Source organism: Heloderma suspectum, chromosome 3 (genome assembly GCF_057233095.1).
Source record: "Heloderma suspectum isolate Gila_16-S chromosome 3, 16-S_ref, whole genome shotgun sequence".
In the NCBI taxonomy this organism is placed as follows: Eukaryota; Metazoa; Chordata; class Lepidosauria; order Squamata; family Helodermatidae; genus Heloderma; species Heloderma suspectum.
The window spans coordinates 147,258,829-147,282,413 of NC_139460.1; positions in this window are offsets into that span (position 1 = coordinate 147,258,829).

Below are 23,585 nucleotides of genomic sequence, written 5' to 3' on the forward strand. Positions count from 1 at the left end.
GCTTTTTTTTTTTTTCAAAGTCACCCGTGATAGGCTACGTAACGATTTACGTAGCCTATCACGGCTGACTTTGGAAATCTAGCCGTGATAGGCTACGTTAATCATTACGTAGCCTATCACGGGGGGGTGGGGGTTGGTTTTTTTTTACACTTTGTTTCGCGGCCGGGGAGACGGGGCGCTTCTCCCTGGCCTGAATTTCGGCCGGGCGAGGCAGGAAGCCTCCCACCTGGCCTGAATTTCGGCCGCGTGAGGCGGGACGCCTCCACCCCCTCGCCTGACCTTCAGGGGGAGAAGCGAAGCACCTCCCCCCCACCACGAAGCACCCCTGCAAAAAGGTAAGTGACTTTCGTACAACCCTACATTTGGGCCAATTTGCATATGGATATTAGACATCCTGTGCTGATGAGATCAAGCTTCATCCAATGATGTTGTTACTAAATGAGCGTATGCCTTGCTTTATATGGTAATGTTCGCACTTTCACTTTCTTCAAAATGTGGTGGGCCAGCCTTGATGTGTTTGGGCTTCCTCCTCATCATTCTGCTGAGTGGGTCCCTGGACATATGCCCTGAAGACCTGCCCTGATGGCACCAGTGGTTCCATCTAGTCCAGCACCTGTGGAGGAGGGTGACTGAGGTGTCAGTGGGGCTGTAAATCCCCTCTGGGTTTCAATCAGAACTAGTCAGAACTCTAAAGGAGTTATCCAAGGTGCTGAACCTATTTTGGGGATAGGATTAATAGCCCCACTGACATCCGAGCTACCAGCCTCCACTGTCCAGCACTCTGTTTCCAATTACAGTCAGTCTGGTCAGCAGGGGCATGAAGACAATGTTATCTGCTCTTGTTTTTCCTGGCATCTGGTACTCAGGGTTATACTGGGCCAGTTCCCATGATCACAAGACAGTGAATAAGCCATGGTGGCTGGTTTAACTGCCCTGCACATGCTGGTTGCTTGTGGGCTGGATTTGCATAATTACCCCTTACTGGTGCAGCTTGTTGTGACATCCAAACCTGGCAAAGGTGGGTGGTTCGGGTGGTTCACAAACTAGGGCTGTGCACCGCCTTGTCATGAAGCCCAAATAATAAGGTGAAATGGGCTTATTCAGAGCAAACTCCTCATGATACGAGGCAGGTCAGAACAGTACTGAGGCACCCCAGGGCAAAGTGCCCCCCCCCCCCCGAAGTGCCTCTTCTACCTTGTATATTTGGAGCTGTACTTAGGGATGTCAGAGAATTCCGCCACAGATCTCGATAAGGCCGAATGCCAGTGCATTTGGCCCCCCGAAATCTGTGGCGGAACAGCCTGCCACCCCCCCACCCCCCCGTGGATCCCCCTGGGATGAGACTTACCTGGGGCGCATGTTCCGGGCGGCGGCGGCAGCAGCTGCATCGGTTGGTCTTCCGACCGGCTGCCGCCGCTGCCATTTGCAGTCTTGTCATTTTATTTTTATTTTTTTTAGGGTTGGCGGAGAATTTCTCCCCGAAACTTCGGGGGGCCAAGCGCCAACGTGTTCGGCCCCCCGAACAGGTTTGGGGGAGAAATTCTCCGCACCCCCTCCGCACCCCGCACCCCCCCCCCGGGACGGGACTTACCTTTCCTGAATGACCCTCCTGGCGGCGGGTCCGGCCGGCGGTTCGTCGGGTCTTCGTCCAGGGCGGGAGCAGCAGCTGGTCTTTCGACCGGCTGCCGCTGCTGCCATTCCAATAAAAGAAAAAAAAAATGCCCCCGTGATAGGCTACGTGACGATTAACGGAGCCTATCACGGCTAGATTTGCAAAGTCAGCCGTGATAGGCTACGTAAATCGTCACGTAGTCTATCACGGGTGACTTAAAAAAAAAGAAAAAAAAAAGCGCGTATGGATAATGGCGGCCCCCATAGGGAGCAGCCATTCCCGTTCCTTATTTGGTCGCTGTAGTCTATGTAAAGATTACGTAGACTACGGCGAAAATAAGGGCAACGCTATTTGCGTTGTCCTTATTTTCACCGTAGTCTACGTAAAGATTTATGTAGACTACAGTGACCAAATAAGGAACGCGAATGGCGGCTCCCTATGGGGGCCGCCATACACGCTTTCTTTTTTTTTTAAAGTCACCTGTGATAGGCTATGTGATGATTTACGTAGCCTATCATGGCTGACTTTGCAGATCTAGCCGTGATAGGCTACGTTAATCGTCACTTAGCCTATCACGGGGGCGTTTTTTTTTTTAACTTTTAATTTCGCGGCCGGGCGAGGCAAGGCGCCTCCTCCCCGGCCTGAATTTTGGCTGGGCGAGGCGGGAAGCCTCCCCCCCTGGCCTGAACTTCACGGGGAGAGCAGTGAAGCGCCTCCCCCCCACCGCGAAAAGCTGCGAGACCAGGTAAGTGACTTTCGTGCACCCCTATTTTTTTTACAAGACATGATAGGCTATGTAAAGATTTACGTAGCTTATCATGGCTGGGTAAAAAAACAAAAAAACGAAAAAAACTGCGCACGCAAATGGCGGCGGCTACGGCTGCCGCCATTTGCGTTCCTTGTTTTTGGCCGTCTTAGTCTATGTAAATATTTACGTAGACTATGACAGCGAAAATAAAGGGGAACTCAAATAGCGTAGCGGGCGCTATTTGCATACCTTTTTGATTCGCCGTTTTAGCCTACGTAAATATTTACATAGGCTAAAACGGTGAATAAAAAAGGGATGCAAATAGCGCCCGCTACGGTATTTGCATTCCCCTTTATTTTTGCCGTCATAGTCTACGTAAATATTTATGTAGACTAAGACAGCCAAAAATAAGGAATGCAAATCGTGGTGGCTGTAGCCGCCGCCATTTGCATATGCGGTTTTTTGTTTTGTGTTTTTTTTATCCAGAGCCCTCCGCGGCCGGAAATCCGGCTGTGGATGGCTCTGGCCTGGGCCTGGCTGGCTGCTCCATGGAGCTGCCATGGAGCATAGCCGGCCGTCGAGGATTCCGGGGGGAGGGATGGAATGCCCCCCCCACCATCAACATAATCCGCGGAAAGGTAAGTGACTTTCGTACATCCCTACTTAATGCTTGAGCAGTCCAGACAGGCTGTCTCTAAAATGTATCAACTTCTGAAAGCTCATGTGGAGGGGCAGGAGGAAGAGGAGGGAGGAGGGAGGGGGAAAGCGAGCAGACTCAGGAAGGTGAGGGGAAGCGGAAAGGTGAGCACAGGAAGAGGAGGTATTGTGCTTTGGCAAATAGGAACTCTCAGGCAGAACCAACACCAGCAGTCTCCAATCAGAGAGAGTGGTGGAGGAAGGGGGTATATATACTTCGGTGAAAGGCTGTGTTTGGTTATTGCACTAGCTGTGTCTTTGGGAGAGGGCTGGTGTATAAGTAGATGATCGTGTGTGTGTGTGCGTATGTGCATATGCATTCCTTGGAGTTGTTCCTTCTATTTCTCTGTTTTTGATCTCCATTAGGCTTTCCTCAATATTTAAATTAAAAGGAAAGAGCTTGGTTGTACTGGGAGCGTTTCCTCACTCCTTGATACTCTGCCCCCTTGGGATGGTGTCTTTTGCAGCACCTCTTCCAGCCACCCTCTCCTATTTCCTTCTGCCTCCAACTCATTTGTTATTTGTATTAGATATATTCATCTCTCCTTTCCATATTATTTCAAACATAGCTTTTCCTCACTCATTGCTGCTATGCTTCCCCCTCACATGCCATTCCTGTGTTCATTTGTTTATGTCGCTTGGACTCCAGAAAAGGCTGTGTTTGTTGTTTAAGATCGACCTTACTTCTGCTTTCTTCATTCTATTTCCTTGCTGTCTTTGTCAGTCAACTCTGTCTCTTTTAGATTTTTAAAAACCCAGTCTTATTTCGATATTTAAAAGCAAACATTGACTTCTGGGCATGTTCCTCCCATCCCCACCTTTTGAAGTCATATTCAAGCATTTAGTTTTTTTCTTGCTTTCTAAATTCTTAAAGAAAGCAGCCTATGTGTGTAGTGTTTGGTTCCCCTGCCCCCTGTGCTGAGGTGAATCGTCTGTGTATTCTCTGTGTTGGTCTGCCCAAAACAGATATTAAATAAGGTTTTCTTAAAAAAATATATTGTTTGCTTTCTCTTGACTCTTATCTTATCACCTGCACTGTCATCCTGCATTTCTTGATGTTACCCTGCCTTCCATAAAAGAACATGAAATATAAAACAATAAATTAAAGATGACCATCATTTGCTTAGGTAGTTCTGCTTTTGTTCTGCTCCTGTGTGTCTGTGTCTGTGTATGTGTGTGCTAGGTTGTTGTTCCACAATACTATGTCCAAATTTCAAGACAGTGTGGAAAAAGCATGAGATACATAGTATTTATATTAATTGTCTTCCTATTCCAATAACACTCCACTGTGTAGCAAAGCAATCCAGTGCAATATGAGGCATCTTCGGGGTGTTGGCTGGGGCAGAGGTGGGCGACGTGCTGCTGTCACTAGCAGCACCATTAGGCCACCTGTCTGTCCCCTAATCCAGATAGTGCATCCCGGTGGAGTAGGACAGCAGAACGCGGAGGCCAGTTGCAGTGCTCGGTCCCTGTTCGAGGGGGACGGCATGGGCAGGTGCAGTAGTTGCACTCCTTCCCAAGGCAGAGCAGCATCTCCTTCTGTAGCGGAAGAGGGGAGCCCATTGATGGACATTAGGTCAGAGGTGTCTGATGTCCTCAGCATGGTGGAGGGCGAAGAGGAGGAGATCCTCCAGGGTGTGTTGGAGGAGGAGCAGCAGGCAAAGGCTCCAGCACCTGACCCCTCTTCCATTGTTCCCCCTTCTCATGAGGTGTGCCCCAGAGTCAAGGCAGGCAGTCTGCATCTCCTCCTCCCCAAAACCTCAGGGTAGCATTGTATGGGACCACTTTGAGTTGGGAGCGGATCCCAGCACTGCCATGTGCCGCCACTGCAAGGCAACTCTGAGCAGGGGGAAACAGCCCCTGCAGCCCCAGTAGCCTGCTCCTGCACTTAAGGAGGCAGCACCAATTGGTCTTGCTTGGGGAAGAGGCCCCCAGTCCCAGCAGGCCAGCAGCAGGGGCAAGCATAAGGCGGGAAGTGCCTCCAGAACTCCTGAAAGCTCTCCATCTTTCACCCCCAAGAGGCTTAGGCAGGCCACCATGGAGGAGATGGGGTGGGGGGAGTATAGGTCCACTGGTGGAGGTTTCCAGTGTTCAAAAATCAGTGGCCCTTCTGGGCTAGGCACTGACCGTGTTCATTTGAAATACATTCAAAATACTCATTTAGTGTGTGCTAGAAATAAACAAAAGCAGATAAAAAAATAACCTCCTCCAGCCTGCCTGCCAGGTAATGTGTGTATTCAGCCATAGAGAGGCTGAGCCCTGCGATTTCTCCAAATGCAGGAAACTGGACTGCATAATTTGTGGTATTCAGATTCTTCTGAATAAGGGTTGTTTTGCACTTCAAAGAAACCTGCAGCAGAGATTAGGGATAGTGACCTCTGCTAACACACCTTCCTGCCTGAGTTTGGTCTGAGTTTCTGGGAATATCAAATTCAACCTGTGCCTAGCACACAAGTCAGTGGGCCAAACTGCCTGGGCTTTGGTGGGTGGGATGCCCTCAAGGGAGGCTGGGGACAGGCCCAGGTTTCACACATGTCTGTGAAACAGAAGTTATGGCTCTTTGTTTTGGGAGTTTTTGTGGAAAAAAATCAAATTTCACCAGTGCCTTGCACACAAGCCAGTCAGTCAAACTGCCTGGACTTTGGTGGGTGGGTTGCTCTTGAGGTGAGCTGGGAGGGGCCCAAGTTTCACATGTGTACATGGAAACAGGGAGAAGTTACAGCTCTTTGCTTTGGGAGTTTTGATGGAAAACATCAAATTTCACCTGTGGCTAGCACACAAGCCAGTGGGCCAAACTGCCTGAAATTTGGCAAGTGCGATGCCCTTGAGGGGGGCTGGGCGGGGACCAAGTGTCATGCACATCCATGGAAACAGGGAGAAGTTATGGCTCTTTCTTTCTGAGTTTTTGTGGAAAAAATGAAATTTCACCAGCACCTTGCACACAAGCCAGTGGGCCAAACTGCCTGGAATTTGGTGGGTGGGATGCCCTTAAGGGGTGCTGGGAGGGGCCCAGGTTTCACACATGTCCGTGGGAACAGGGAGAAGTTATGGCACTTTGCTTTGGAGGTTTTGGTGGAAAAAATCAATTTTCACCTGCGCCTAGCAGACAAGCCAGTGGGCCAAACTGCCCAGGCTTTGGGGTCTGTGATGCCCTCGAGGGGGCTGGGACAGGCCAAGGTGTCACATCTGTGTGTGGAAACAGGGAGAAGTTACAGGTCTTTGCTTTGAGAGTTTCTGTGGGAAAATCAGATTTCAATTCCATCTAGCACAAAAATCATTGTGCCAAACTCTCTGAAATTTTGGAGATGGCCTCCTCTCCAGGTGGGTGGAGAGGTCTCCAAATTTCTTGCCTGCATTTTGAAAACTAAAAAAGTTATGACCATTTGTGTTTCCCCATGCAAGTCTACGGGAAAATGCCAAAACTGGGTGATCCGGATATCCGAATCTCGCTTCGGATTCTGATTCAAGTTGAAGCAGAGGTGGTCCAAATTGATCTGAGGTGGATAGGGGTTATTTTAGAGGATCCAAAGTGGCATCTGAAGTGGGTCCATGCACAGCCCTATCACAAACCACCCAACAATCCTGAAACAGCCCTTGGGTTCTGGGTGGTTTGTTAACTACCCCAACCACCCATCCTCACTGGGTTCAGATGTCACAATAAGCTACACCACGAGGGGTAATTATGCAAATCCAGCTAGCATGTGCAAGGGGGTTAACAAGCCACTGTGGCTTATTAACCACCTTGTGATCGTGTGCACCAGGTCACTGTCTCTGTATATGGAGGTTACATTTAGCTAAATAGCCTTTGAAAGAGTTATTCTCCATGATTTTGTATACATCTTTTATTGAAGTCATGTAAATTAGTTTTATTTATTACATTTTTATTAATTTATTACATTTATATCTCACCTTTTTTCCTCTTGCAAGGAACCCAATGTGGCTTACATGATCCTCTCCTTCTCCATTTTATCCTCACAATAACCTTTTGAGGTAGGTTAGGCTGAGAGTCAGTGACTGGCCCAAAGTCACCCAGTGAACTTCATGGCCAAGTTGGGACTAGAACCCAGATCTCCCGACTTCCAGTCCAGTACTGTCCCATTAAATCTTACCCTACGTTGCCATTTTACTTCATATTTCACTCTCAGTTCAATAAAATGAACCTTACCATTGCTGCTGGGCTCCTGTGAGTTTCTTCCTGCTTACATATTTAACATATATAATATTGTAAGTGCATTCTGCATTTCTCTGTCTTGAATATACCACAAATCCATGTGACTGGGTCATCCAGTGATTTAATATCATGCAGAGATTTAGTATTAGTAACTATGCATCTGTAAAAGCCTTACAATACTTAATATGCAATACGTGGAATACAAATATCAATTTCATGGCAAATGCATAGCCTAACCATCAGCACTCTAAACCAAAATTCAAAACAGGAGAAGAGTTCATCTGAAGAGCTTCTGGCGGCCAGCAGCTCAAGGCTTTATGACATCCCCTGGTCTCATTGAAGACTCTTTGGCTCACTGCTATGCATCATTCTGTCCCAATGCAATTAGATTGCTAATAACAAAGGCCTACTGGCTCAGGATTGCTGTCTCAAAACAAAGCATAAAATCCCATTCCTAATAGGCAAAACAGCAAGCCAGTTGCCAAGGGTTGTTCCAGTGTCTTCTTTTGGAAAGGGTCATGGGAATCAGCATGGATGTAGTAAATCTGCAATAATTAACAGATGTCATAAGTTTCACAATAGCAGTAATGCTGTTTCATATACATGCAGATACTGTATTTTGGTGCTGAAGGATAGTATGGCTAGATCTACACTACTGCTTTATAGCAGTATTGAAGTGCTCTGATAACTGTTGGGGCACATTGCACATTTGATAGATTCCTTTTGTAGTGTTATTTCCACTTTTTATTCCACATTATCCAGTATATCACAACAAATGTCATGGTGTGTCCTAGGAGGAATAAATGCACAAGGGGGATATAGCATCACCATGATGGGATTGTAATGATATGACACAAGGTGTAGATCTGGTCTCTGCCTAAACAGATAAGACAGGATCCAGCAAAGAGTAAAATAAGCACTTGTAACTACCCCGCAACTTTCCTATTTCAGCACTGACTGCCACATTTTTCAGAGCCATGTTCCAGGGAAAACCTCACCTACTAGGAAGCAACTACATTTATATCTTTGTCTCCCTGCCACCTCTTTCCACCATTTTTGTAATACAGATGCTTAATGCTGAAGCTCAGCATACACATGTGTCATGGACTTGCAGTGCCCTGTTCCTTGGGTGGAAGGACAAGATAGTGTGCACACCCTCCATTTTGATTTTCCCTTCCTGAAGCCTTTCCTGCTGCAACCAAGTGGAAATCTTTATTTCTCTGGCTACCTCCACTAAACCAGCCTTAAAACCCTCTGGGTCACAAGTATCTACTTCAGGTAGTGTGGGGATTGGCTCTTAGAGGTGGGGTGGGTAACCCCCTAAAAGGGGCCACAACATTTGAAATAACAAGTTTTTACTCAAGAAAAATGTTAATAGGAAAAATGTTTTAGAATATGAATGGGTACGCGCATGAACAACACAAAAAGACATTGCATGAGCAATAGGGTAATAAAACAACCAGGGATAAACAGAAGGCTAAACTAATGAGCTCTTCAAGCTAAACTAATTAGACTATTTTATTGAGGTTCCTTAACCAAGCAATATCTTACTGTCACTGGTCCAGGTCTCTCACTCAGTTTGTCAGTTCCAGCAGCTCTTTCATCTAGGACTCCGGCCTTCTTCCCTTCCTTTTCTCTCTCATCTTCTCTGCCTCTTTCTTTCTTTCTTTCTTTCTTTCTTTCTTTCTTTCTTTCTTTCTTTCTTTCTTTCTTTCTGCCTTTGGCTTTTATCTTCTAAGGCTCAAGACCCAGAGAGAAATTGCTGTCTCAGCCCCCCCGGATGCCAGTCCACGGATCCCTCGCTTGCCTGACTCAGCACATGCCAAGTTCAGAAAGCACGGGAATCCCTGATTCCTTGCCAAGCCACAAAATGGCAGCTTGCCCTTTTTCATAAAGGGTGATTTTATGTAAATGGCAGCCATAAAGTGGCCATTTACGCAAGATTACAGGCACAAATTTATGAAAAAGGCCAAGCTGCCATTTTTACACAAAATGGTGGCTTGGCAAGGGATTGGGCAGTTGCACGCTGTTCGCGGATGGCGAGCAAGGGCAGCCGGTCGTTCGGTGGGAGTCCAGTGAGCGGTGTGTGACTCGGACTGTAGTGAGTTTGCTAATCCCCTATCCTATACCCATGTATTTGGGAGTAAGCCTTATTGAGTTCAATAAGACTTACTTTTAGATATGTAGAAGACTGCACTGTAAAATGATTTTGAAGACCTTCTGTTGAATTTTATAATCTCCTTGCTTCTTGAGCTTATCTTCCTGACTTCTATAACCTTTTGACCTCTAAGAAAGCAATGCTATGGTCCCAGGGAGAGAGTCCCAGGGATCATAGGAATGCTGAGAAGAGAACCCTTCTGAGGTTGGAGACAGTGCTCTGACCTCAGAAGAGGACATTGGAGATCCGACCCCCCTCCCCCAGTCCTCACAGCAGGCATAGAAAGTACCACACCAGCTGCTCTCTGAGGAGGATGGAAGGGGGTGTTCTGGTGGATGGGGAGGGGAGGAGACTGGAGAGGCCAGGATCCGAGTTATCTTGAGCCTCCTCCACCCTCCCCCACCAAAGTGGCCTCACTAGAGGAAAAAGTCAGGAAAGATGGGGGATGGAAAGGCAAAAATCACTTCCACCGCTCCTCCTGCCCTGACAACTTCACCGGAGCAGGGCATAGGAATCTCTGAAGCCTCTGAGTTTGGAGGCTTCTGAACAGTGAGGGCATAATTGGTAGGCTTGTGCCCTAAACTATTAACCTTTTGGGTGAAACTGACACACAGACACACACACACACACACACACACACACACACGATTTAACCCCATAATATGCTTCAACCAAACTAAATGTAAAAAAATGGAGGACAGTTCTGTTCCTTCATAGCATCTCAGATCAAGTTCCTGGTAAAGTTGCTCAACTATCACTAGTTGTGATACCTTGGGCTCAAATGGATTTCCCCCCTTTTTTTTTCTTTCCTTTGGGGCCAAAGGACTGCTATCTAGTGAGTGTTGATTTTATGCAGTTGTCCACAAATTATGGGTAGGTTTGGTGGCCAACAATCACTCCTTCTTCTGACAGGGAGTTTAGGTGGTGAGTGCTATTAGGACGGAATAACCAAAACAGGGCCACCAAGAAACAAGAGGGAAGTATTAGCACGTTCAGGGTAAATTCTATGGTTTTCAGAAAAACAAAAATACTTAAAAAAAACCACATAAGGGGCAACTTCTTCCTCAAAGTGGCTCAGTGAGGACTGAGCATGGTACGGAGCCACAGAATGGAGACTAGGGATGGCCAATCTCACTCCTGCCCGTATTATGTGCTACTCGCCTGACCTCTGCCGGCCATCTGGCACTGTTTGCCCTGGGCGGCAAGCTCCCAGGTGGTCCACAGGTGCCCAGTGAGCAGTGAGTGGAGTCCCGCTGTTCTGCCAAGCCACCATTTTGTGGGAAAAAGCAGCTTGTCCTTTTATGTAAAGGGCCCATTTGTGCAAATGGCGGCCATAAATAGTCTCATTTACACAAAATTACCATGGTAAATGTTCTAAATAGTCTAAATGGTCTAAAAGTGGCCTGTAATTTTGCGTAAATAGGCCAATTTACAGCCACCATTTGCACAAAGGGAGCCTTTAGGTAGAAGGATGAGCTGTCATTTCCCACAAAATGGTGGCTTGGGGGAGCAGTGGGGACTGCTGCACTTGCCTGATTTGGCATGCACCGAGTTGGGCAAGTGCAGGGTTCCATAGATTGGTGTCTGGGGGGCTGAGCCGGTGAGAAATTGCCAGGCCTTGAGCCCAAACTGGACACCTGCGACATCCCTAATGGAGACTGACAGATAAGAAAAAAAGTGGAAAGCCTTGCTTGACTGGCTGGAACTCTGCACAGGAACACTCCTTTTAGGAGGGAGGACAGACTTTGTTGCAGCTCCCACTTTGTTTTTCTAGTAGTCTGAAAGGCTCAACTTTCTTGCTTCCTGTTTCATAAGAATCAACATAAGATTCTAGAAGAATTACAGCCATGCTGCAGCAATTCCACTGTGGCTGGGGTGAAATTTCAGTGATCCCATGGAATCACATTTTCCCATGATCCCATGGGAAAGGCTCCCATAATCAGCCTCCATCATGAAATAATGGAGGCTGATTATGGGAGCCTTTCCCATGGGATCATGACCCCCCCCCCCCCGAAAAGCAGCTCCCACATGAATTAAGGTAATACTTAAAGGGCCACTAGGTCCATTCCTTTTGTAACTGCCGAGGAGTAGAATCTACAGGGGCTAAGAAGAGGGTGCTGTGCCTGTGTGTGTATGTGGATACGGGCGCACAGAGCAACACCTTTCTCCTCACCATTGACACTGTCACTGTGTCCTAGCATAAGATGTAGTCTGGTGCTTGTTTGAAAGAGCCACTCTCTACCTCCCTGCATTGCTGACAAGTTTTTTAAAAACTTAATACTCCGATGATGGAGTATTCTAGAGGTTTTCCCTGCTGATTGCTGGAATTGAATTTATGGTTGCCACTGGTGACCTGGTGACTGTATTTGTGGATCCCTGATTTTATGACTGTAGTGTGTTGATTATTTTGCAGTATTATTGTGTTTTTATTATGTTTTGTGGTTTTTATTGTTTTATTGTTTGGCTGTTGCTTTGGGTGCCATTTGGCAGAGGAACATGACTCATAACTTTAATAAGTAAAGCGGGGGGGGGGGTAATTGGGTGGATTTGCACCACAAAATAATTTTCTTTTGGGAAGATTCAATAAATATGCAGAGACAGTGCAAGACATTGAAGGCACAGTCCTAGGCATGTTTAGACAAAAAAAAAAAAAAGTCCTACAACTCGCAGCATTCCCCAGCCTGCATGTAGGACTTTTTTCTGTCTACACATGCATAGGATTTAAATGAGACCATAACCTTATTAGCAGAGAGCAGCAGAAACATCCAGAGCGCAGGGGAAGAGACTGATCACTACCACACTTGTCTCTTTGGGAGCCTTGAGAACTTCACCAGCATGAGAGAGTGGACCATGGGAGAGATCTGCTGCAGGGTTTAGAAACCTGGCTGCTATTTTCTGAACTTTGTTTTCCTGGCGCAGCTGTTGTCATTCGTAGTGTTTATTAAAGCATTAATGCATAGGAAAGATTTAGTTTACTGGGCTGTGCCTTACACACTACTGAAAGATAATAATTGACATTGTGTTGCAGTGTTTGATTTTGCCTATTTTGTAATTAATCTGAAATGTTATTATGTTAGTATCAGTGAAATGGGTGTTTATGATCGTAATGAGGTCCTATTTTAATGATGTATTGGTATGATTTTTTGCTGTTGCACTGCTGTTTTGTTAGTCGCTTTGGGCACTTTTTGTGGAAAAGCGGCATATACATTAAATGATGATGATGATGATGATGATGATGAATCAAGTAATGCTAATAAAAGGATGATGCACATGCTCCCCCACCCCAGGTTTTCATGGAATGTACAGAAGGCATAGTAGGAGTTGAAGTCCAAAACATCTGGAGGGCACCAGGTGGGGGAAAGCTATCTTAACACAATCCTATAACTATAAGGCAAGCCATAGTATTATCTTCATATTATGGATAGGAGTATTAATTTTTCCAAAATCATTTGTACCAAACTAGATTACAAAAAAAAGTCACTTAAAAAACTCAATTGACTGTGCATCGAAAAGATTCCACTTGAATGCCTTTGCCATAAAACTGCTATAGCTTTTGAAAGATAGTCCTTTTTAACATCGCATTTATGCATTCATAGTTTATTAATGGCATGGAATTACTGAAGGGTAAAGATATACAAAACGGAAATGAAAACAGAGTGGGTGAAATACATTTACAAAGTACATCGTTCCCAGAAATAACCTTAAACAACCTTTGGGGTGTTTTTACTAGTGTTGTTACTGCACAGGCCTTCTGCTGTCTCCTAAAACAGAGGATTTAAGATTACATTGTTACCTAGAAATATATGGTCAACAATTAGTATATACATCATCAGGCTTTGTATTCAATGGTGCCACGGGTAATCTGTGTGAGAAGGCAGCGAAATTCAACATGAAAGTTGAAAGAATCCGGTAGGAAGAATAAACAGAACTGTTTGCTACACACTTGACTGACCTGAAATGCACACCTTGCTCCAACTGTCTTCAATATTAGCACAATCTTATACATGTTTACTCAGATGTAAGCCCCACAGTTTTCAGTGGGGTTTTCTCCCAGGTCTAAATATGGACAGCATTCCAGCCTCAGTGGTGTGGTGTCCCCACCACTAGCTGAAGTAATGATGAGTCTGCAGTGGACTTCCCCAATGTGGGAAATGTGCCCATCAAACCTTTTGGAATGCAACTCCTATCCAGCATGACCAATGATCAGGGATAATGGGAACTGTAGTCTAAAACATCTGGAGAGCACCCACTTGGGTAAGGTTTTGTTATAGTTTGGAGCTAAGGTTCCTAACTGAAGGGGGGGGGATGACCCAGTCTGTTTTTGAACTCTTGGTTAGTTGTCAGATATTTTGGCATGGGGTAATGGAAGGACAGAAATGTGGCATGCTTTCAGAATTTTATTTTCTTTCTTTTTAATAAAGCAGAATTATTTTTTTTATTAGTCAAACAATGTTTTCACTTCATGTGCTTGATTAAACAGTGTATCTAGCCCATGCATACTGAGATAGGGATGCCTGAGGAATTTGATCTTTGAGAATTCCAACATAAACTGACTTGATCTGCTGCACCTCTCAGATTAAAATGTATTTTAAATGCATATTTTGAGATGTAAATATATTAAGAAATGTATATTTAAATAGCATTTAAGTTCAAATTTCATGCACGTTTTGTTAAAAAAAATCATTATGCTCAAATTATAACATATCATGTACCAACATCAAACATATTGAGAATAAGTCCTGCATCCAAATGACCAAGCAAAATGCTCATCATTGTAATGTTCTCCAAGAAAACGAATAGGCCCACACTCCTCCCATCCAGTTGCTGGTGTAGGTCATCCAGGCCCAGCAAGGTGACCAAAGCACTCTCAGTCCCATATCCCAGCTGAAAGCCTGATTGAAATGCATCCAGATAAGCAGTTTCATCCAGATGGATATGGGGTTGCAATGCCACTACCTTCTTGATCACCTTAGCCAAAAATGGTACATTTGAAGCCTATAGTTAGACAAATCTTCTGGGTCAGGGAAGGTTTCCTTAATAAAGTTCTTATTACTGCTTCTTTTAATGAAGAAGGAACAAGCCCCTCCACAAAGAAGTATTAATCATTTCCCTTAGCCAAGGCATCAGTCCTACTTTTGCTGATTTAATCAGCCAAGAAGGACAAGGGTTGAGTACAAAGGTGGGGGCACTCACCACTCCTGATACCCTGCCCCATAATGTTTTATGTACATGTGTATGTGTTGTTAAGTTGTGAACATTCAATGTAGAACTGCAAACTGATCTGGAAGTAAACCAGAGATCGTTCACACTGTGACTGGGGGATGTACAAGATGAACAGAGCAAGAGATTCTCTTGTTGTTGTTCAGTCGTTCAGTCGTGTCCGACTCTTCGTGACCCCATGGACCATAGCATGCCAGGCCTTCCTGTCCTCCGCTCTCTCCCGGAGCATGCTCAAGTTCATATTCATTGCATCGGTGATGCTATCTAGCCAGCTCATCCTCTGCCGTCCCCTTCTCCTTTTGCCTTCAATCTTTCCCAGCATCAGGGTCTTTCCCAGGGAGTTTTCTCTTCGCATTAGGTGGCCAAAATATTTGAGCTTCAGCTTCAGTATCTGTCCTTCCAAGGAGCACTCAGGGTTGATTTCCTTTAGGATTGACTGATTTGACCTCCTTGCAGGCCAGGGGACTCGTTAAGAGTCTTCTCCAGCACCACAGTTCAAAAGCAACCATTCTTCGGCGCTCAGCCTTCCTTATAGTCCAGCTCTCACAGCCATACATTACTACTGGGAAAACCATAGCTTTGATTAGACGGACCTTTGTCGGCAAGGTGATGTCTCTGCTTCTTACTATGCTGTCTAGGTGTGCCATAGCTTTCCTCCCATGGAGCAAGCGTCTTTTAATTTCATGGCTACTACAGTCACCATCTGCGGTGATCTTGGAGCCCAAGAAAGTAAAATCTGTCACTGCTTCCATTTCTTCCCCTTCCATATGCCAGGAAGTGATGGGGCCAGATGCCATGATCTTCGTTTTCTTAATGTTGAGTTTCAAACCAGCTTTTGCACTCTCCTCTTTCACCCTCCACAAGAGGCTCTTGAGATCCTCTTCGCTTTCTGCCATTAGGGTGGTATCGTCTGCATATCTGAGGTTGCTGATAATTCTCCCGGCAATCATAATTCTGACCTGTGATTCATCCAACCCAGCATTTCTCATGATGTACTCTGCATATAAGTTAAATAAGCAGGGCAACAATGTGTAGCCTTGTAAGGGCATCTCTACGCCAGCCTAAAATCCTGCATTTAAAATGGAGCTTTCTGCTTCTGTTTTAAATGCAGGATCATGACTCCCTTTTTCACATGCTTCCTTTCCCCGCATCCCTTCCCCCTCCTTCTCCCTGTTTCTGAGTCTTCCATTATCTTTCATTGATCTCGCTCCTCTTCTTGCTGCTTTTCCTCGTTTCACGGCGGAAACTCAAGCAGAACACAACGGGATAATTTGATAGCTCATTATCTGCAATCTATTTAAAAATGGAACAAAGGGCATTTAGTGCAGGAGACACCTTGAATGATCACAGCAGCATGTAAAGAGCCCACAAACTCCTGTGAAGGAGCCATCTCAGTCGCAGGATAAAAGCTCAGTGTGAAGGAGCCCTAAGACATTTGAAAACAGCTTGGAATTAGGCCAATAGAGAAAGTAAACTGCTGCTTTTAGTCTTTGTTTTTGTGTTCTTTGGTTTGCTGGCTTCACTTTGTATTTATCTCAAATGGTTTTGATTGACTAAATGCCCTGCTGCATTTCAAACTCTGATCACTTGATTTCGATGTTGCATTCATTAATGATCTTGTCTGTCGATAGAGACTTCCCCTTTCAGTGTAGGATAATGTCAGGTTTTGTTTTGCTTTTTTGCTACTGAAGAATAAATCAGACATGTACATCACATGTGAGCAGAAGATTCCTATTGATGTGTACATGAAGACAGCACATTTGTCTGCGGCTTGCTTAAGTACAGTCTTAAGAAATGCCCTGCTCTAGAATGCCAGCCTGAGGCAATTCACAAAATCTGCATGCAAATCTGTCCCTTTTGCCATTCTAAATATGAAATCCTGGCCAACTGCATTTATTATGCTATGATTCCTGACAGCTTTAGTACATCCAAACAGACAACATTAGTATTGCATCCACAATAGTATTTGGGGGAATATCATTCATACAAATTACTTGTGCCCGTTATTGTCAAAGTTAAAAATTCCTTTTGCCTTTGATTTTTTAAAAGTGTTTGGAAATTTCCTCTGGTGCACACTGTGACATGTCTGGGGCATGTTTTTTGGAGCTTATAATTACTGAATTGAACCATTTGCACTGGTTACCAGTTTGTTTCCAAGCACAGTTCAACATGCTGTTTATTCCCTAAATTAGCTTTCCTTTCAGAAGTATTGAATGGCAACTCCCAGCATTTGTGACCATTGGCCATGCTGGGGCTAATGGGAGTTGAAATCCAAAACATTTGGAGGGCACTCTATTGAGGAAGGCTGGCCTTCATGATTTGGGATCAGGATATTTGAAGACCACTTCCTCCACATGAGCCTGTCACCCTGTCCACCCTCTGTGATCATCATCAGAGATCTCTTTCATGTTGCCATCAGACTCAGGTTGGTTAGGACCTGAGACAACTCCCTGTCCCAGGACAGCCGATTGGTCTCTCTCTATTGGCACTTTGGCATGCCATTAACCCTTTTTGTTCCTCCATTCCTTTGGTTTAGCTTCTCTTCCCCCCCATCCCCCCACTTCTGTGATTTTAATATCTGTCTTCTGGTTTGTAGCTTGGTCTTTGTTATGCGGTCTGGACGCTGCAGTTGGTTGGTCCAGAATAAGGTTATTAACTGGGAATGGGCATTTTGACCATTTTATACCTGTGCTTTGTCAGCGACACTGGCACCTCCTTCTGGGCCTAGTTTAAACTGCTGTCTTTTTAAAACCCTTAATGGCTTGGGACCAGATAACTTGAAAGATCAGCTTTTCCTGTATATGCTTACCTGATCCTTAAGATCCTCTTTAGACCTGCTCTATCTCCACCATGTGAAGTGCGGCAGAAGCTACTACAGTTAGTAAGGGCCTTCTCAGTAATGGCACCATGGCTATGGAACAGCCTCCCCAGGGAGGACCACTAGCACCATCTGTATGGTCTTTTCAGTGCCAGGTGAAGACTTTTTTTATTCATCCAGTCCTTTTAAACAACCTGCATGTTTACAACCTCAGTGTTTCAATTTATGATTCATGTTTTATTGCACATCTATGCTATTAATTGTTTTACTTCTTCCTCTGCCCCAAAGACGTTTTATGCTTCCTTTTACTGATGTGATATTGTATTTTAATACTGTACTTATTATTCATTTAATTTTCTATAAGCCCCCCAGAGAACATATGTTTCTGGGTGTCATGCAAATATAATAAAATAAATACATAATATTTATTGTTTATTGTATCTTAATTTAATTGATATTGTAAGTTGCCTTGACAAGATATAAATGTCATGATAAATCAGTAATTAGTGAATAAAAATCTAAGAATCAACTTGCTGCATCAGGCAAAGGTCTATCTAGTCCAAGTTATACAGCAGGGGAGGACAGCCACTTTCACTGGGGGGGCAGATTACCCACCCCAGACCAAGTCAGGGAGCCAGATGATGTCATGGGGTGGAGCCTCACACCTGAAGCCCCACCCCTCCCATGATGTAATTTGCCCCCACCAAACTTTTTAAAAACCCTCCACACAAAGACAAAGGTAGGCATGGAGTTTCATGCATCTCTCTGTATGGAGAAAGGGCTAGGGCCAGGGCTTGCAGGAACCGACTCCTGGAAGCCCTGGCTGGCTGCTCCTTCTCATGCTGCATGCCTCCAAATCAGGATGTTAGCAGCATGGGAAGTGGTGCAAGGGAACCATTAGCTGATTGGAGGTAAGAAAGTGATTCCTCTTTGTGCTGCTTGCTCTCAGGAGGTGAGGGTTTGGGAGGTAGAGATGGCAGAGAATTCCGCCATGGATCTTGGTGAGGCTGAATGCCAGTGCATTCGGCCCCCTGAACTCCGTGGCAGGACGGCCTGCCATTCCCCCACCCCCCCGCGGATCCCCCCCGGGATGAGACTTACCTGGGGCGGATCTTCCGGGCAGTGTCGGCTCCGGCGGCGGCTTTGGCGGTGGCAGCTGCGGCAGCTGGTCTTCCGACCGGCTGCCGCCGCCATTTGCAGTGTTGTAAAAAAGAAGAAGACAAAAGACGTGATAGGCTACGTAAATCTTTACGTAGCCTATCACGTCTGACTTAAAAAAAAACACAAAACGCGTGTAAGCAAATGGCGGCGGCTACAGCTGCCTCCATTTGTGTTCCTTATCTTTGGCCGTCTTAGTCTACGTAAATATTTACGTAGACTAAGATGGCCCAAAATAAGGAAAGCAAATGGCGGCGGCCATAGCTGCCACCATTTGCGTACGCGCTTTTTTTTTTTTTTTAAGCCAGACGTGATAGGCTATGTAAGGCTTTACGTAGCCTATCACGGCTGACTACAGGGACACAAACGGCAGCGGCTACAGGACGCCATTTGTGTCCCTGCTAGCCAGCAGTCGGATGTCCGGCTGCTGGCGGAGCTGGCCGGTGGCTCCGCGGAATTCCCGCGGAGTGGAGCCGGCCGGCGAGGATTCCAGGGGGAGGGACGGAGCGCCTCCCCCCCCACAGTGGAACCCAGCAGAGCCAGATAAGAGCACTTCCGTACATCCCTATTGGGAGGGCAGAGCCACGGAGGGTGCTCAACCCGTCATGGCCCAGAGTTTGCCCTCCCCTGTTACACAGTGCCTGCGATGGCCTTTTTAAAAAAAGGACTAGCAAGTTCATGGGGGATAATGTCTGAACATGAATGGGAACTCCGTATTCATAAGAAGTCTGCCTCTGATTATCAGATGCTGGAGACAACCATGACCAACAGGCAATCTTCATCATGCCATGTTTGTGAGTGCCCAGAGGCATTTGGCTGGCTGCTTTTGGAAAGAGAATGCTGTCGATATTGGTACATTTCTGTCAGTTCTGATACACTACTCAGTCACTACTGATACGTTTCTAAACGAGGTTTCCAAGAGTGAGATCCTGTCTTGTTTTAGCAGAGGATTAAATTCCTATATTTAGAGAGAAAGGAGCTTTAATTGCTTCTGTAGAACTGTACAAGTTTGTTATCCCAATCTGTTATTCAGTTCAAATGGTAGCAAAGCAAACGGAAATTAGTTTTGGAATATATATATAGTGGTTATATATATATATATATACACACACACACACACACACACACATATAGTGGTGTGTGTGTGTGTGTATATATATATATATATATATATATATATATATTGGTGTGTATATATATATATATATATATATATATAGGAATATATATATAGTGGTATAGTGGTCTGTGCACACCCCATGGGTCAAAGTTTTGACCCTGATGCTGTGATTCAGAAAACATCCTGATTTGGCTAAGATTGATTCAGAGGCCACCAGCTTCGACTCAGGTCTGTATCCAAATTTCAGTTTAAAAATCCACATCTTAATGTCTCCTATTGACTGTCACTGGAACTCTATAAGCCGGTTATAGTTAAGCTATAGACAGTTGCTGTTTTTCAGAACTGGATGAAATCTGTGGGCATAGTAGTCTCTTATAGAATCATAGACTAGTAGGGTTGGAAGGGGCCTACAAGGCCATCGAGTCCAACCCCCTGCTCAATGCAGGAATCCAAGTCAGACTCGAGGATTCCCGACAGATGGCTGTCCTCCAGCCTCGTCTTGAACACCTCCAGTGTGGGAGAGCCCACCACCTCCCTAGGTCATTGGTTCCATTGTTGTATTGCTCTATGAGGGGATTATGCCTGCCAAATAGGCGTAGGTTGTTTTGTGTTATGCAAATTTATTTATTTATTTATTTATTTAAAGGGGGCTGCTAACCTCTTTTTTTTTTTGCAGAAAAACAACCCCTATCTCTGTGGGGATAGTTTCCCCTTCAGAGGGGATCAAATCTGCCCAGTTTCAGGTGAATAGGCGCAAGGAGTTTTGCGCAAGAGCTGTCTTCACAGTTTGGGAGTCCCCCCCCTCACAAGAGTTCATTTATCCCCCTACTGTGTGAGTGTGTGTGAGCGAGTGTGTGAGAGAGGGTGCATTTCTCAGCTAAATATGTATGACATCTTCTAAATCTGAGCATCCTTTTTTTAAAGTTATCTGTAACCTTTCTCTGCCTAATGTGCCTATAAGAAATAAACACATTTACAGGAATGAGAAAGTAAGTCTAAACTAATTAAAAAGTTTGTGAAATGACTGGAAGATTAAAAGAGTCTCAAAAGTGATATCATTAATTGGACATTGTGCATGGCTTTAGCACAATTTGTTTCTTCTCTCTTTCTCCTGGTCCCCTTGTACACCAGGAAAGGGCATTCAAATGGGGTTATGGCAATGTCTGGTGTAAGCCATATCATGAAGTTAATTATCCCCAGCCCATGTCATTAGTTTGGCCCAAGGACAACTTTCTCTCTGTTGGGGAAGATGTCCAAAAGCAATTAAAATAAACCTGATAGGATATATTACTGAATTCATATACTCTGGTCTCCAAGGCAAAATTTGGACACCATGTAAGCATTTATAACTTGACATTCAGAGGCTCAGAATGCATAGAAATCTTAATCACAGGACGTGTGTGTGTGTGTGGGGGGGGTAGTAGTAGTAGTAGTAGTAGCAGCAGCAGCTAATTAGTGCAATCCAAATCACATTTACCACAGAGTAAATCCCATTAAATGGAGAGGGACTTACTTCCAAGTAAACATGCACTGGATTACGCTGTAAGCCTGCCAACGTAAATCTTGAGAATAAAGAGTGTATTGGAAGATTGGGCTATTTAGGCTGCAATCCTATCCCCACTTACCTGAGAGTAAGCTCCATTACACTCAATGGGACTTACTTCTGAGTAGATATGTATAGGTTTGCACTGTTAGTAGCGGGAAGGTTCCTATGGGAGAAGTCATTTCCTAAGGGCCAAAACAGACATTACTTAAATCCCTATGTAGCACCTAAGTATTTTTACAATTATTTTAATTCTAGAGTAGATGCAAGGGGCCTGATCGAGACTGCTACCCTCTACACCTACTCTAGAAAGTGAAAAAAAAAATAGCTGCTAGATAAGGATGTAAAGTAATGTCTGTTTTTTTTGGCCCCAAGTATACCGGGTAGAAGATTTAAGTCAGGATTGCACAGCTTGTGACTCCTCAAGGTGAATGTAGCCCTCCAGCTAGGTATATAGGAAACACTTACCTTATTCCGCGCCGGGGCATCCGTGGTGGGGAGGAGGCACTCCATCCCTCCCCCTGGAAACCTCCCTGGCTGGCTCCGCTCTGCAGCGACTTCATGGAGCTGCTGGGCTGCTGCAGCCGCAAATGGCGACCATCGTAGCGGCCGCCATTTGCATCCTTGCAGGCAGCTGTGATAGACTATGTAAGTATTTACATAGCCTATCACAGCAAAGAGCAGGGACGCAAATAGTGGCCGCTACACCATTTGCGCCCCTGCTCTTTGCTGTGATAGGCTACGTAAGTATTTACATAGCCTGTTTCAGTAAAGGCAGCCACGCAAATGGCGGCTGCTACTCCATTTACGTGGCTGCCTTTACCATCATAGCCTATGTAAATACTCACGTAGCCTATCACAGCAAAGAGCAGGGGCACAAATGGCATAGCGGCTGCCATTTGAGTCCCTGCTCTTTGCCGTGATAGGCTACGTAAATACTTACATAGCCTATCACAGCTGCCTGTAAGGACGCAAGTGGCGGCCGCTACGATGGCTGCCATTTGCAGCCGCAGCAGCCCGTCCACGGCCAGCCAGGAGACCAGCCGGAGCTGCCGGAGCCACCACCAGAGCCGCTGCCGGAGATGCCGGAGCCGCTGCCGGAGCCGCCGCCGCCACTGCCACCTCCGCCCCAGGTAAGCTCCATCCCGGGGGGATTCTGCGGGGTGGCGGGGGGCGGGAGGCCATTCCGCCACGGATTCCAGGGGGCTAGATTCTAAAGAATCTGGCCTCACTGGAGTCGATGGTGGAATTCTCTGACATCCCTACCTCCAGCCATGTATAGCAAATAATCCCCTTGTATTTGCAATCCCAGATAGGTAGCAAAACCCAAAAGATATAATGAGCCCCTGGTGGGCCACTATACATGGCTGGTAGGGTGTGTTCAGCTAATTGTGTCACAAATTATACAGGCTACGTTTAACATTTGAATTGTTAATCTCTACCACCAGCCAAAACGAGGACAAAGAGCCAAATATTGGGGACAGAACTTGCCAGAGGATAGGGGCCCAAATTAGGAGGTTGATACTCTTTGTGGAGGATAAGGCTATCAATGATGTGTATATATTACCTCTGGTATTCCCTAAATACCATTTGCTGGGGAACATGAGCAGGGGGCACAGTTGCACTAATGTTCTGGTTGTGGGCTTCCCAAGGGCATCAGTCAGGTCACTGTGTGTATTTAATGCTGGATTATGTAGGCCTTTGGTCTGATCCAGGAGATCTTTTTATGTTCTTACCCTGTACCTTTCTTAAACTGGATATGGAATGCCCAGGATGCATTCCATATCTCACTCACCTGGCTAGATCTCGCTTTGTCTTTCAATCCATAATCAAGCCTTTTCTGGTTCATGAAGTTTTCTTTAAATATTTTTTCTGATGCTGATTTCAGGGACTATTGCTGCTGCTGTCATATTTGTGTGTTACTAGTGGGAGACGTTGAAAACTGTCGGAGAATTTTCCAGTTAAGGTACAGCTGATTGATTTGCACTGGTGATATTTAAACAAGCATACTAATCTACAATACGGAAGGACAAATCCTGCGTTATTATTTTTTAAAAATTGAAGTTCTTTCCATTCCATTTATGGAGACATTATGAATTTTGGTAAGTTCTTATAACTGAACAAATTTCTTAGCCTTCTGCACTGGTCAACAGTTATTCTCAACATGGAGAGGACCATATTTTACCTGCCTGCCATATAGCTGTTAAAGATGAGGAACCTGTCCAAAAAAAGAGGTGGCAACCCTAATTCAGTGCCACACACAAAAATGGTTGAACACATAGGAATTCAAATCCAGGCAATATCAACGGGACCTTCTCAAACTGGGGAGAGGTAATGAGTG